At 40.0% G+C, this 16,711-nt stretch overlaps 1 protein-coding gene across 3 annotated transcripts in view; it reads left to right on the top strand.

The window, feature by feature from the left end:
* Window positions 1-1,069: 1,069 nt before the first annotated feature.
* stra6 (signaling receptor and transporter of retinol STRA6) overlaps window positions 1,070-16,711 on the top strand; it is a 116,177-nt gene continuing 100,535 nt past the window's right edge. For 2 of the 3 annotated variants that reach the window (XM_039773699.1, XM_039773698.1), the window contains exon 1: window positions 1,336-1,540. The gene's annotated coding sequence lies outside the window, so the exon portion shown is untranslated. Of the gene's footprint in view, window positions 1,187-1,335; window positions 1,541-16,711 lie in introns of those variants that run through there. The other variant, XM_039773696.1, reaches the window with a different exon arrangement.

Here is a 16,711-nt window from a genome sequence, read left to right as displayed (position 1 = left end):
TAATTTGGCATCATATTAAATTAACACTTAAAAACGTTCTGTAATACATATACTGTAGTTCAAAAAACTTTTAAATGCCTAACTTTTTGTCTTTAATTGGAGTAGGCGGTTTGAGGATATTGTGTTACAAAAATAAGATTCGTTTGATGTTTTTTCTGTAATACCAGAACAAGAACAAACCACTAAAGTCGATGATCCCGCAGTCTGGAAATCCCAGCCATATTCTGAGAGGCATTGCCATTCCAAACACAGCCGGCAACCCCCCCTCCCCATTTATTGTCTGTCCGATCTCCAACAACGTTGCGCCTACGATGTCTGCGGCGAGTTCGCGCAGCTGGAAAGTCAAAGACACTCCTTGTTTGCGAGCCCTCTGCATGAACTGCGTGGCACACTGTGGTTGTTTTCTCCGTCTCGAAGATGTGCTCGTTGTTAACATGTGGCATGCATTTCAGGCTCCAGCCATGCCAGAACACTCCCTGGGCGGGATGCCATAGCAGCAAGACTCAAGCAAACCCGTTTGAATTTCGAGCCATCTTTTTACACCTCACACAAATCTGCATTGTTTTGAAGTCTTGTGCATTTTAAACACGTACCAATATATGTTGTACTAAATAAATAAATGTCCACCGTTTAAGTGTACTGTATGTTATAGTCGGCATTTGGAGTCTAAGGTGGCATTATATAATGCATTTCAATTCGATAATGGTTCTATTAAAGAATACATTACAAGGATTATGTCCAATGGGTCTCTTTTGTCTGTGTTTTTTAAAGCTACACTTTAGACTTAAAATGGTTTTTTTATGTTTTCTCTGTGCGCTATGTATTATTTACTTGCCATTACTGTTCTTAAAAAGGTCTTTGAACGAAGTGTATATTATACATTTCGCGGTGTTCTTAGTTCAACTCATTGTTTTCTTCTTGTGTTTACTTTGTTCTTCTACAATCCTCATACTCTGTGTATTCGATGGGGTAAACTGTGCAGACTATCAACCGGAATGACCTCAGGGCTAAAGTTCTAGCTGTTCTTACACAAGCTTTAGTCGAGCGGTTAGCACTGGGGGTGGTCCTGGGGGCAGGAAAAGTGGCAGTGCGCTATCTGCAGGATTGTCAGGAGACTGAAGATCCCCCTCTGCCTATCTGCACGACTCCTCTCAATACTTCTATAGTCTGTTCATACCGCCAAAAGGTATTCGTTTATTTCTGTATACCTCCTCCTATACTCTGTTTTACCTTTTCTTTTGTTTTCTTATTCTAAAGTGCACGGGGAAGTCATTTTCGGGATCATTACTGCTCGCTTTGTTTCCGTCTCGCGTGCTCGAAGCAGGTGTGGCCAGCCGCGGTGCAGTTTCCTCGACTTCACATTCGTCAAGTTCACTCTTGGCTGCTGTGAGAACATGCAGTTTTAAAGCTATCCCGCCTCCGATGCAGAGTGAAGCCACTAGTGACACACCGCAGGACTGGCCGAAGCTAGTAGGTCAGTGAGTGACATGCAGGACAGCGCAGGAGAGAGAAGACGACGCGCCCATTAGAAAGGGAAACGGTGATTTGCATGAATCTTTTCATTCTCCGTCCTTCTTAACTTTTATTGTGCTACTGCAGTCAATGGGAATTGGAAAGGCTATAGTAATTCGCGATGTTTTTTCTTGAATTCAAAACTGTTACTCGTTTACATATGAAATCGTTCTATGATGAATGTGAAATGCGTAACCCAAAAATAAGTTTACGATGGCACGGTTTCATGCAGTACATTTCAAGAATTTAAAGTGAGTTTTGGCATACCATCCATTTTCTTTGAGAAAATATAGCAAAGATGTACACAGCTACAAGAAAGGAGAAGATGGACTAAAAGCGCAATATATTTTCACGGGTTTTGAGCTCCGTACGGCAAAATTACACTGTACACTCTTAAAAATGAAGGTGCCAAGGTGGTTCTTCAGAGCGATGCCATGGAAAATCCATCTGCCACCTGGAAAGAACCTGCATTTATTTAGGTCTGTAAAAGGCTCCATAAATAACTATGAACAGGTGATAGCAGATTTGAGAAATTTACCACTGGGCTCCGATATTAAAATGACTACTGGTGCATATTGTACAATCACACAGACTAAATTCAGATGCACTTTCTTTAAGTATCCTGCTAGGTAGCCAACTGTAAACTAAATATTTATGTTTATTTCCAAGTTTTATGAACCTTTTCAAAGCCCAGAATAAAATGGTTCTTTATCATGTAGTGTTTATGAGGGGTTGCACAACCAAGTAAAGTGTAGTGTAGTTAGTGCTGTGCTATATGATCACCTTACAGGAGTACCTGACGCTGTCGCTGGTGTTAAAAAAACGAAAGTTTAGTCACAAAATAAAATCCCCAGAGGAAAATATTATGCCTCCAAACCTAAATTATATAAGTCCACTTGTGAAATCTTAAAAATATTAGTTCATCAATAGTACTGTAGTGGGTTGTTTGGTTCCTTAGTTCCTGGTTCCTTGAGAAAGAACTTACTTTTGTTCTAATGAAAATATTTGAATGAGTTGTACTAACCCATCGGAAGTCTGTTACTGCTACTGATCTTGACCCTTTTTAGTTTGTGTATCGAGCAAATAGATCTGTGGATGATGCCATCAACATGGGCTGGAGCATCTGGACAGTAAAGGAACTTAGGCCAGAATACTGCATGTTGACTTCAGTTCAGCTTTTAACAGCATTGCTCCTTAACTGTAGTTAACTAAACTTCTACAAACTGATCTGAATTCTTCCATCTCTAAATGGAACATTCGAGTGGGCTACCAAGTGTACTTTCCCCCCACTTTATGATTGTGACCAATGACTGTAGGGTCACTGATACTTCAGTTAAAATCATTATGTTTGCTGATGACACTACCATCATTGGTCTAATTACTAATGGGAATGAAAAACATTATAGAAAAGAGATGTCTCGTCTTGTGTCTTGGTGTGCTTCCAACAATTTAGTGCTCAGTACCTCCAAGACAGCAGTCACTGACTTTTGCAAACAGCATTTACAACATCTTCCACTAGAAATTAATGATTCTGCAGTTAATATGGTCAAATCCTTCAATTGTGGACACAACTATCACAACACTCTCAGCTGGGACAATAACACCACCTACATTTATAAAAAGGCACAGCAGTGATTGTAGTTCTTACGCCAACTAAAGAAATTAAATATTTCCCAGCCAATCGTTCAATTTTACAAAGCCATAATTGAAAGTGTAATCACATTCTCCATTGTTGTCTCATTTGCTTCAGCAACATCACACTCCAAAAATAAATACAGCAGGATGTGAAGTCGGCTGATAAAACAATTGGCTGTATCCTTCCATCTGTTGCAGATCTGTATACATCTTGTGTCACTAGCCATGTCAAAAGGATCACCACGGACTCATCTCACCCTGCTCATCACTTATTCCATAAACTCCCCTGTGGTAAACCTAACAGACACCTCAATAGTTTCTTTTACTGAGCCATAGCCCTCTAAAACCAGTAACCTAACCTGACTTTATATATATATATACTGCTCAAAAGAATTAAAGGAACACTTTTTAATCAGAGTATAGCATAAAGACAATGAAACTTATGGGATATTAATCTGGTCAGTTAAGTAGCAGAGGGGGTTGTTAATCAGTTTCAGCTGCTGTGGTGTTAATGAAATTAACAACAGATGCACTAGAGGGGCAACAATGAGATGACCCCCAAAACAGGAATGGTTTAACAGGTGGAGGCCACTGACATTTTTCCCTCCTCATCTTTTCTGACTGTTTCTTCACTAGTTTTGCATTTGGCTACAGTCAGTGTCACTACTGGTAGCATGAGGCGATACCTGGACCCTACAGAGGTTGCACAGGTAGTCCAACTTCTCCAGGATGGCACATCAATACGTGTCATTGCCAGAAGGTTTGCTGTGTCTCCCTGCACAGTCTCAAGGGCATGGAGGAGATTCTAGGAGACAAGCAGTTACTCTAGGAGAGCTGGAGAGGGCCATAGAAGGTCCATAACCCATCAGCAGGACCAGTATCTGCTCCTTTGGGCAAGGAGGAACAGGATGAGCACTGCCAGAGTCCTACAAAATGACCTCCAGCAGGCCACTGGTGTGAATGTCTCTGACCAAACAACCAGAAAGACTTCATGAGGGTGACCCAAGGGCCCCAAGTCCTGTAATGGGCCCTGAGCTCACTGCCCAGCAGCATGCAGCTCGATTGGCATTCGCCACAGAATACCAGAATTGGCAGATGCACCGCTGGTGCCCTGTGCTTTTTACAGATGAGAGCAGGTTCACCCTGAGCACGTGACAGAAGTGAAAGGGTCTGGAGAAGCCATGGAGAACATTATGCTGCCTGTAACATCATTCAGCATGAGCAGTTTGGTGGTGGGTTAATGATTGTCTGGGGAGGCATATCCATGGAGGGTCACACAGACCGCTACAGGCTTGACAAAGGCACCTTGGCTGCCATTAGGTATCAGGATGAAATCCTTGGACCCATTGTCAGACCCTATGCTGGTACAGTGGCTCCTGGTGCACGACAATTCCTGGCCTCATGTGGTGAGAGTATGCAGGCAGTTCCTGGAGGATGAAGGAATTGATACCATTGACAGGCCACCACACTTTCCTGACCTAAATCCAATAGAACACCTCTGGGACATTATGTTTTGGTCCATCCAATGCCACAAGGTTGCACCTCAGACTGTCCAGGAGCTCAGTGATGCCCTGGTCCAGATCTGGGAGGAGATCCCCCACAACACCATCTGTCATCTCATTAGAAGCATGCACCGATGTTGTCAGGCATGTATACAAGAACACAGGGGCCATACAAAGTGCTGCGTACAATTTTGAGTTGCTGCAATTAAATTTTGGCAAAATGGACTAGCCTGCCACATAATTTTTCACTCTGATTTTTGGGGCGTCTTTGAATTCAGGGCTCTGTAGGTTGATCATTTTCATTTCCATCAAACGATGTGGCATCCTTTCGTTCCTAACACATTACCCAGTCTATATCAGTATAGATATCCAGGAGGATTTCTTTTTCCCATTGAGATCTGATGTGTTTTCAAAGTGTTCCTTTAATTTTTTTGAGCAGTTTATATATATATATATATATAACAATAACAATTCAATGCATTTATGGTAACTACTGGATTTAGATTTAATAATCTTCATGGGGGGAAAGGCTGACTCGCATAAATAAGTAGAGCCGAATGATTCAAATAGATAGATAGATAGATAGATAGATAGATAGATAGATAGATAGATAGATAGATACTTTATTAATCCCAAGGGGAAATTCACATAATCCAGCAGCAGTATACTGATACAAAGAAACAATATTAAATTAAATAGTAATAAAAATGAAAAAATTAAAATAAAATTAATGTTAGCATTTACTCCCCCGGGTGGAATTGAAGAGTCGCATAGTATGGGGGAGGAACGATCTCCTCAGTCTGTCAGTGGAGGACGGTGACAAGTCTGTCACTGAAGCTACTCCTCTGCCTGGAGATGATCCTGTTCAGTGGATGCAGTGGATTCTTCATGATTGACAGGAGTTTGTTTAATGCCCGTCGCTCTGCCACAGATGTTAAACTGTCCAACTTTACTCCTACCATAGAGCCTGCCTTCTTAACAAGTTTGTCCAGGCGTGAGGCATCTTTCATCTTTATGCTGCCACCCCAGCACACCACTGCGTAGAAGAGGGCACTCGCCACAACCGTCTGGTAGAACATCTGCAGCATCTTACTGCAGATGTTGAAGGATGCCAACCTTCTCAGAAAGTATAGTCTGCTCTGACCTTTCTTACAAAGGGCATCAGTATTGGCAGTCCAGTCCAATTTGTCATCCAGCTGCACTCCCATGTATTTATAGATCTGTACCCTCTGCACACAGTCACCTCTGATGATCACAGGGTCCATGAGGGGCCTGGGCCTCCTAAAATCCACCACCAGCTCCTTGGTCTTGCTGGTGTTAAGGTGTAAGTGGTTTGAGTCGCACCATTTAACAAAGTCTTTAATTAGCTTCCTGTACTCCTCCTCCTGCCCACTCCTGATTCAATCAAGGAGCTTTTGAATTCAGCCGAATGAAAAATGACGGCTGTCCGATTAACTGCGATTTTAGTTCCCTCTCTTTTCTCTTTCTCAGATCGCTTTTCGGAAGAAAGTCAGTTTCATAGTTTTTATGAACAGTTCAAAAGTGCATTTCCACATTTTCCTTCTTTGGAATAGCAATGATAGATTGACAGATCAGACAAACGCACTTCGATTGTGACATTGTGTGCGTGCGGGATGACCAGTGTGTTAGAAGAAAAGAGATCTCCGACTGGCCACCCTGTATGTCAATCAAGTGGCAAATGACATAGGGAGGATATACAGTATGAAAGACTAACGTTTAAAAAAAAATGTTTTTGAATGCAACACGATCTACCTGCACTACCTTTGTGATCTACCGGTCGATCGTGATCGACACATTGGGCACCCCTGGTGTACAGTATATGTACATGTATGTGTGTGCATGTGCATTCCCACTACACACTCACACATTCACTTGCACATCACCATTATAATTGTACTATTCTGCAAACTTGCATCACATTTTTCTTTTTTTGGATTGTTTTTCTTTTAAACTTATGCTATTTATGTTATTTGTATGTGATGTTGTGTTCTGTTATAAGCAGCTCCAAATCTACCAAGTCAAATTCCTCTACATCAAAGTACTGGCGAATAAAAGTGATTCTGATTCTGAACCATTTAATTCTTGGAAGGATTCTTTGAATATGGCTTTGTGAAGTTACCTAATATGTGGACAAGACAGAAATACTTAACGTATACACAACTACCTAGCAGGATACAACACATCCTATCACAAGAACTTAGCCTGTGTGATTGATTGTGCAGTAGGAGTCCGTTGCACAAACACATTGGCATTTCACAAATCTGTTATCATCTCTTCATTGCTACTTATGGAACCTGTTATAATAAATCTAAATAAATAAATGTTCTTTCTGGAACCTTCACCTGGATTCTTTTATTGGGAACAAATAATAGTTCCCCTATGGCAAGTGCCAGTGCTAGGTATTCTGCACCCGAGGCCCAGCTTATTAGTGCGCCAACTGACTGTTCGGGTAGCTAACTTGTGTGCCTGGTTTTTCTCCCCCTTGTGATCCGAGTTCTAGCCGAATGCTTAATTTGCCTTAATGGTGGCACCGGCACTGCTTATGGCATCTCTCTGAGGAGCCACTTTGGCGTCTTTATTTGTAAAAGTGTGGGGAGTTACTTTACATACCTGTGCCAAGCCCTGATTGTTAGGTCCAATGGTGTGGATTTGCATACCAGACAAACACACATTCAGCTTTATATATTAGATGATTGTCACTTCACATTTCTGTACACATTTTCCATAAACTTGACAGACAGCATAGGACCCAGAAGAACATTCAGATAAAAGTTTTAGTCTAATTCATTTCAGGAGTGCAGTGGTATTGACCCTCGAATGACCTCCATTCAGAGAGCGGTCATTTATCGCACGTTCTATGTAATTTGTTGATTTAACCTGAATAATGACCTGCGCTTAATCAGTGACATGTCATCTGCTATTTATATTAGAGCGGACACTGGCCGTGCACCACAAAGATGCACTGTTTCATTTAAAAAAAATCACCAAAAATAAATTATGGCTTTCTTGTTCTTTACTGAGCAGCATGACAAGGTGTTTATAACATACAGCAGTTGGTTTTCCAATTCTTCAATGTGACAATGTTTATTGACTCATGCCCTTCACTTAGGGAGTCAGATGGAGTAGCTGACCCAGTGTCTTTGTGATTTGTATATGGGCCTTTCATGGTAAACACGCCTCAAAGGGCTTTACAGCTACAGTGCAGGTGTTTCCATTGGCCTATACTGAGCACCAGCGGGTGAAGTGACATGGGGAGTTGGTGATGAGGACATTATCCTTCACTGTTATGAGTTGTTTTCATTTCTAGTCAACAACATCCCTAGGTGCTTTACGGTTAAAGTACAGTTGTTTGAATACTCTTATAGCGTCCCCTTCAGTGACGCATGTGACTCAAGCAAGGAGTCAGTAGCGGCAAATAAACTTCTTACTGTGCAATTTTATGTGGTTGTTTTTCCAGCCCTAGGGCAAAGGGCTTTAAGTGTAGTGGACAATTATTGCCATACCATGTTAAGAAGTGTTTAGTCAGTTTAACCTAAAAATACATTTCATTGAGTCATCAGGAAAGATTAAAGGAGCTGAACCTTTTCAGTTTAAGTAAAAGAAGATCAACGGATGACATGATAGAAGTGCTTAAAATCATAAAAGGATTAGTAGAGTGGATTGAGACAATTACTTTAAAAATGTGTTGAGCAAGAACACCGTGGCATAGTTGGAAACTTACTACGCGTAAATTTTACACAGAATGATAGACACGTGGAATAAGTGACCAATGAGTGTGGTGGAGAGAAGAACTTTGGGGTCCTTCAAAACTTGACTTGATGTTGTTTGGTGAATAATATTGGCATGCTTTGTTGAGCTCAATAGCCCGTTCTTGTCAAAATATTTCTAATGTTCTGCTGTTCTTATGTAGTAACATGTCATTTATCCGGGTTTATTCAAGTCAAACAAATTATCTGATTGAAATTAATATAACTGAGTTGAAGCACAGAGGTTTCAGAAAAGGAAAATTTCAGCTTGGTCTAACCTCATTTTCTTTTATAAATACAAACCACAACCTGTGCTTGCTGGGTTAGACACCAGCTTCCCTGCTACCTTGCTCAGGATAATGCGGGTTTGGAAATTGTAGGGATGAATGGATGCATTTCACTTTTATACAAGCTTATGTCTCCGGTTAACCACCATCTAAACATTCTCTGTATACACAAATTGAAATTCTTAACTGGATTTACCCACATGTTTAATTACATGTGCTAACATCCAATTAAGAAATTGGAAAGTACAACATTGGTGTCAATAATGTCATTTTATTAAAGCAGGTCTCATTTGATGTGAACAATATATGTCTATATTTTGGGACTTGTCCATTTGTAACAAAATGAAACAAAAAGAAAGTTAAATCTACAATGGGTCACTTTTGGTACAAAGTACAACACAAAGGTCACTCATTTGTAATATTAAAGCAATTAGTAACACTAGAATTTTCTCAAATTATACATCTATATACAGTATATATCAAATGCTACTATTTGTCCATCTGTCACGTGATTACTTGCAGACTAATTGGGCTAGAACCTTGATCTTGGTCTTAATCTCATGAGCAGATATTTTCTGGAAATACTAAAAATTGGCAAAGTGATCTGTTGTCGTGTGTCTGTTATGGCAAAGTGCCCGCAAAAATCAAAAGACAGAGAAAATATAAAAAAGAGCAGCAGCATCTGCTGAATGTCAACCAAATCACAGAAGCTAATTATGTGACGAAGAAAACCATAATAGGCAGAAGCAGACAGGACGATGAAGCATATAGTCAAGCAAGACATAATCCTGAATACAGACTGATATGCTCTGGAAATTCAAAAAAGTTTAGGTAGCTAATCTTGTGGGTAGAAAACTTTATTTTAAATAAAGTACAAGCACATTCACAATTCATAATCAAGTGTAAGTTCCTACAATTGTAAATAACAGGCAGAGAGGTCACTGATGTTTATCTCTAGCCTTCTGTAGTGTTTTATTTTTGGACTGTAGGTCTGCATGCTTCACTAGTATTACATAATTTATTGTGGAAGGCTCAAACCCGACACACACAGGCAGACACAAAACGTCGTAAAAAACACTCAATTTAATTGCAACCCCTATATACTTATTATATTATTATATATTATATAAAAAGGGTGACAGGGCAGATCCAAGCAACTATAGGCCAGTAAGCTTAACAAGCATCACAGGAAAATTAATGGAAGGAATTATTAAGGATAAGATTGAGCAACACATGACAAGGACAGGAGTTATTCTGAACAGTCAGCATGGGTTCAGAAGAGGGAGGTCGTGTTTTACTAACATGTTGGAATTCTATGAGGAGGCAACAAAAGGATACGATCAAAGTGGAGCTTATGATATTATTTATCTGGACTTTCAGAAAGCATTTGATAAGGTGCCACATGAGAGGTTGGGCATCAAGTTAAAAGAAGTGGGAGTTCAGGGTGATGTTTTTAGATGGGTGCAGAATTGGCTCAGACACAGGAAGCAGAGGGTGATGGTGCGAGGAACCTCATCAGAACTGGCCGATGGTAAGAGTGGTGTTCCACAGAGGTCAGTGCTAGGGCCGCTGCTATTTTTAATATATATAAATGATTTGGATAGGAATATAAGTAACAAGCTGGTTAAGTTTGCAGATGATACCAAGACAGGTGGATTAGCAGATAATTTGGAATCCGTTATATCATTACAGAAGGACTTGGATAGCATACAGGCTTGGGCAGATTTGTGGCAGATGAAATTTAATGTCAGTAAATGTAAAGTATTACACATAGGAAGTAAAAATATTAGGTTTGAATACACAATGGGTGGTCGGAAAATCGAGAGTACACCTTATGAGAAGGATTTAGGAGTCATAGTGGACTCCAAGCTATCAACTTCCAAACAGTGTTCAGAAGCCATTATGAAGACTAACAGAATGTCAGGTTATATAGCACGATCTGTGGAGTACAAGTCACAGGAGGTTCTGCTCAACCTTTATAATGCACTGGTGAGGCCTCATCTTGAGTACTGTGTGCAGTTTTGGTCTCCAGGCTACAAAAAGGACATAGCAGCACTAGAAAAGGTCCAGAAAAGAGCGACTAGGCTGATTCCAGGTCTACAGGGGTTGAATTATGAGGAAAGATTAAAAGAGCTGAGCCTTTACAGTTTAAGCAAAAGAAGATTAAGAGGTGACATGATTGAAGTGTTTAAAATTATGAAGGGAATTAGTACAGTGGATCGAGACTTGTATTTTAAAATGAGCTCATCAAGAACACGGGGACACAGTTGGAAACTTGTTAAGGGTAAATTTCGCACAAACATTAGGAAGTTTTTCTTTACACAAAGAACGATAGACACTTGGAATAAGCTACCAAGTAGTGTGGTAGACAGTAAGACGTTAGGGACTTTCAAAACTCGACTTGATGTTTTCTTGGAGGAAACAAGTGGATAGGACTGGCGAGCTTTGTTGGGCTGAATGGCCTGTTCTCGTCTAGATTGTTCTAATTCTAATTCTAATTCTAATACAAACCCACATCCCAGTGCAGTAATCACCAACACAGTCCTTTAAACTTCCTTCTTCTCCCTATTGCCTCCAACTCCTCCCAGGCAAGCTCTGTCCACTTCTACCCGACCCCAGCTCCTGGAATGGAGTGAGGTGGCCTCTTTTATATCTTCACGGAATGTGCTACAGGTGCTTGATGATGAATTTCTGGCAGCACTCCTCAGTGTGGTGGAAGTGCTGCCCTTGCACCCGGAAGCTCTCTGGGCGTACACCATCCCTGGTCTGGCAGCACTTTCTGGTGTAGCGGAGGCGCTGCCTTCCAGGGCTCCACAAGTATCAGGGCGCCCCCTGGCGGTGACCATGGGCCCCAAACTGATTGAGCTTCCAAGCTCTGCTCCCGTGGCCCCCACGCAGACCAGGGCGGCTGCCCTCTTGTGGCCCGAGAAAGGTATTGCTCCTCTCCCGGACTCTCCAGGTGTCCCAGCTGGGCAGGACTCCCGGCCATCTGCCACAGTATATTAATGCCATGTTGTCTTGATTCTTGTGATAAAATGGTGGGGAATCACAATGCCTCTAGATAACAGACACCCGATGAAAGTTTGATATTATAATCAAGAAACAACAACAACTTGGACATTTCTTGTTTTTTTTTTAACATAATAAGTGAGTTAGGTGAAACCAACATGATTTATGCTGAAAAATCTCACTACATTAAAATAAATCAATGAAGGTACACACTAAAAAATAAAGGTGCCGAAAAGCAATACCAGAGTGAAGCCATTTTTGGTTCCCAAAGGAACTATTCACATGCATGTTTCAGACAGCAGAAATATTTATTTAGATCAGTAACAGGTTACATAGATTTCAACAGACTTGTGAAATTGCAATGGGTTTGTGATTTTAAAAGAACTCTTGCTGCATACAATACTACTGGCTAAGTTCAGGTTTTCTTGGTCTGTAATTTAGCCTGCTATACATGTAAGATTTCGCCCAAAGAACCCTTTACAGAGTTAAATGGTTCTTCGTCAAGCATTGGGTCTAGGAGAAACCGATCCACCCAGTAAAGTTCCATTTTAGAACCAGTATTTTGAAGAGCCTAAACTCAAAGAGTTGTACCAAGTAGACATAATTCTTTAAAGTTTCTGCTACCCTTTATTCCCCTTCCTAGCGTAGCAGAACGTAGCTACTATCAGGCTATGTGACTTGATAAGGCCCAGACAGGGGCGTTCTAATCAACAAGCGTATGCTTCGAAATCGCGCCTCTCACAATGTCCGTTTTCTCAGTGAGCTTTTCACTAATATTATTATATTAAAAATATAAGTGCAGTTGACACAGTACAAAAGTGTATGGAATGTCATTTCATATGAGTGCAGCAGTTAGGAAAGGTGCCGTTAGGAAGTTAAGTTTAGTAAATACTGAAGAGGCGGTCTTCGGTGTGGTTTATTCAGCAGTTCTGCGAATTGCCATCATTTCTAATGAATGCATGCACTTGACAAAAACTTTTTTTTCAGAAGACATTCTAAGTTTTTTGTATATAAGTGATTTTATCCTCTCACCTGAGTTCCCATTTGGAAGCAGTAATGCGTTTAAAATGTTTTGTAGCTGGCCGAACCGCTTAAATTAATTATACAGGAGGGCCTCGTTTTTTATGAACACCTTTCTTTGACCGCTTGCCACGCCTCTCGGAATCGCGGCAGTGTCACGTGAGCGTTTTTAAGGGGCGGAGTGCTGCTGCACACGAGGCGGTGCAACTGAACTGTGGAGGGTACAGTCAAGCATACCTGCCTCTGATCAGATGAAAACTCTCCGTGGAATGATAACAAATGGAGATGGAATGCTGCTCCCCGTGCCTGAAAATCTCCACTTAAAGGCAGGCTTTTGTTCACCTGTGACGATCTTGGTTTCATGAAGCAATTATGCTGTTAACGCTAACATAAGGAATCGCAAGCGTTACAACTACACATTTCTGATTATTCACACACAAATCATAAACTTTTCTATTAATAGTTTCCACTTCGTTAATCAATACACCATCTCGAGTATTCTTTTTAATGGTCCCTACTTTCTGAAAATGGTTCTTGCTTTTATGCACAGCATAATCGTCTCACGTTTCAGGAGAAAATGGTTTCCGGAGCTTTTAACCTCGTGCGTGCTGCTGTTTTTAGAATCGACTTCGACAGCATCAAATGGCATCATTATCATTCTTGAGTAAAATTATATTTGAGAGATGCTACCCGGTAGTGTTTATAGGTCTGATTTAATCTGATTTTAGAAAATCGATCCCAGCGCTTGGTCGCAGGCCACAGATACACATTGAAGAAATAAACTCGTTGGATCTACTTAATAAAATGTTGGCACCTGTTTCAGTTTATTTGAAATAAGTACTTCTACTATGAACACATGTGGAGGTCTACTGTATCTTTTGTTATTACAACATGTGTTTATTTAAAATATATTGTTGGATCTACTTATTAAGATTATGTTAACTATTCCCTCAAATAAAGTTACCCTAATGTGTAGATGTAATGTACACCTTTGTGCATTGCCCAATCACAAATTAAAAAAAAATAATTAGCTAAATGTATTTCTTTTTTGAAACAGCCTCCATCCAAACAACAGTATTCCCCAATCCACAAAAGCCAACCCAATGCATCCAGACACCTAAATAACTAATTACACCAGAGAATATAAATAATTTGTTACATTGCTGCCCATTTTCACATGAAGAATACACATGTGCTCTTGTGATGTATGGTGTGTAAGTGGTTTGTCACACTACCGAAGAGACACAAACTTAAAGCTATTTTCAGAACTGTACAAATACTTTACGTGGCAGTTAAAAGGCTAGTTTCATGTACAAAGGCTTGATCTTTGATTGATACTGCACAAATGAGTAGAGATCCTCAAAACTCTTTGCAAAATCTCTACAAAAAAGTTGGTCTCTTATGCAAATTAACTATAATTAAGCAAATTAGAAATTGTTGCCAAGAAAAATAACTGAAAAACTGCAAATAAAAACCATCTGGGAAATATTCCAAAAAATCAGACTCTGTCCAAGCACTCATTTTCAAATGGGAAAATGTTATCTGAATGGAGCAACCTGTCCCATCTGCAACATTACTGCATGACATTCCAACGTAAAAAATGATTATATGGACATGAAATTCATTTGCTTTGTTTGAACACAAATGAACTGAGCTACTGTGACATCTAACAAAATTATATCAGTTGTATTAGAAACAGATACTTAAAGCTTGTAAACTCACTCATTTTCATTTGAATCATTTTAAGGTCATTGTGTAATGCCAGATTTTTCCTATAATAATTTTTTAAAAGTTAAAAACATAAAATACTTTTGAGTAAAGTGAACAAAATGCAATTGAGTAATGGCAATATACCACAGAAATGATGTGTGGGATTGGGGCTGGTGTTTATAGCAATGAAATGTGTTTAAGTTATTTACACAAACATTTTACATGTAAACGTTACATCCAAGAAATGTAATTCGGTTCTATTAGTAAAGGATATGTAATGCGTTAAACCAGGCTAATTTTGAGGGAAGTCAATGTAAATTTTCTATGAAGGGGCGACATACACTGAGAATCATTTTTGTGAGAGCACATGTGCAGCCTCTGAGAAGCATCCCATACAAATGGCTTGTGTGAGGACATACATGAGGCTTTCTCATCCTCCAGCTAAATGATCGTTCTGAAGTTAGTTATGTGTATTTATTTCCCCTAAAAAGGTTGCACATATTGTAGCTTTTTTAGCTTTGAACAATATGAAAGGAAACTTTATCAGTGTCACCAAATTGATCAAAGAGATGTGGAGGACCATCTCAGGTGGTCAAGAGGCACACAGTGAAATATAACATTTGGGAAGTATACTGAGAGCATCAAAGTTGATTTTAACTTTTATACTGAGTTTTCAAATTGTCAGAAATTAAATGCAGTTTAAATACTTTGACTTAATGGACTTTTGACCCAGTTTTGTACAGCTCTTTGACATAAAACCTTTCCGGTAACATAAACTTTATTAGATTGCACCTTTCTATGGTGGGTAAAGTATTTTTTTTTACCATTACAGGTCAATTGTTTCCATTATTTCTATAATGTGTGGTAGATGCAGTAGAGTGACTCAAGTTCAGGTTTACTTAAAGTCACACAATGATGGCTACTGCTTCTGTAACATTGCTTTTTATAGGCTTCCTTTAAGCATGAACACCATCCCAATGAGCTTTGTACAGTCACACTAAAATCTGCCATGTATGTGCCTTTTACTAAGGAGTGGATTCCGTCTGGCCACTCTACCATACAGACCTGATTGGTGGATTGTTGCAGAGATGGTTGTCCTTCTGGAAGGTTCTCCTCTCCCTACAGAGGACCTCTGGAGCTCTGACAGTGTGACCATCGGGTTCTTGGTCACCTGCCTGACTAAGGCCCTTCTCCCCCGATCGCTCATTTTAGATGGTCGGCCAGCTCTAGGAAAAGTCCTCGGGCCTCATGTATAAATGGTGCGTACGCACAGAAATGTTGCGTAAGAACTTTTCCACGTTCAAATCGCGATGTATAAAACCTACACTTGGTGTAAAGCCACGCACTTTTCCACGGTACCTCATACCTTTCGTACGCAAGTTCTCCGCTCGGTTTTGCAGACTGGCGGCACCCAGCGTCAAAGCAATGGTACTGTTCCTGTGTGATTACTCATTATTTTCATGACGCGGCTTTATAAATACACCGAAACTAACCGCATATTGTTTATTAGTGTAATGCATCTGATTGTAATTAACTTGTAACAATATAATGGTCCAGGGAACAGCCATAGTATTCCAAATGCCATAACTGCTTTAGCGTTGTTACTCTCACTGCACCTTCCTCTTCTTCTTATTTTTCTTCTTCTTCTTTCAACTCCTCCCGTTAGGAGTTGCCACAGCGGATCATCTTTTTCCATATTACTCTCACTGCACGACTCGGAGAATTTATATCACTGTATCTGAGTGTGAATCACAGCAGCAGCTGATCGGAAAGAGAATTATCAGTATACAGCTTTAAGGACACGCTGTCTCAGCCACTGCAAAATGTTTTAAAGCCTTTCCTGTACAGACCTCGCGGTTCAGAAACAGTTTAATCCCAAGAACTTTAAATGCACTCAATCAAGTGCTCCTTGTAGAACTGTTTGTACTTATAAGTACAATCACCCCACTGTAAACTTGCACTACAGTTATAATATCTCACAACCTGGGCCACTTTATAAAGCGAGTATTTACATATGATGACGATATCATTTTTAAGGTGAAATGCAGCAAAATATGTTTGTTAAATTATACAGATAAAACTTTAACTTCATTTAAATAATCTATATTCTTCACTGGGAGTGTCGTTAAGGATAGAATAATTAAACATGTACTACGAAGATATTTCAATGTTCTTTAAACGTTTTGAAGAATCGGCACTAAGCTTACAGATGGCTTAACGTCTATTACAGAGCTGATTGTATGGCGATCGGTTACTTGGGGAAAGAAAA

Source organism: Polypterus senegalus, chromosome 12 (assembly GCF_016835505.1).
Source record: "Polypterus senegalus isolate Bchr_013 chromosome 12, ASM1683550v1, whole genome shotgun sequence".
Classification (NCBI taxonomy): Eukaryota; Metazoa; Chordata; class Cladistia; order Polypteriformes; family Polypteridae; genus Polypterus; species Polypterus senegalus.
This window is presented reverse-complemented; position numbering and strand designations above follow the sequence as displayed.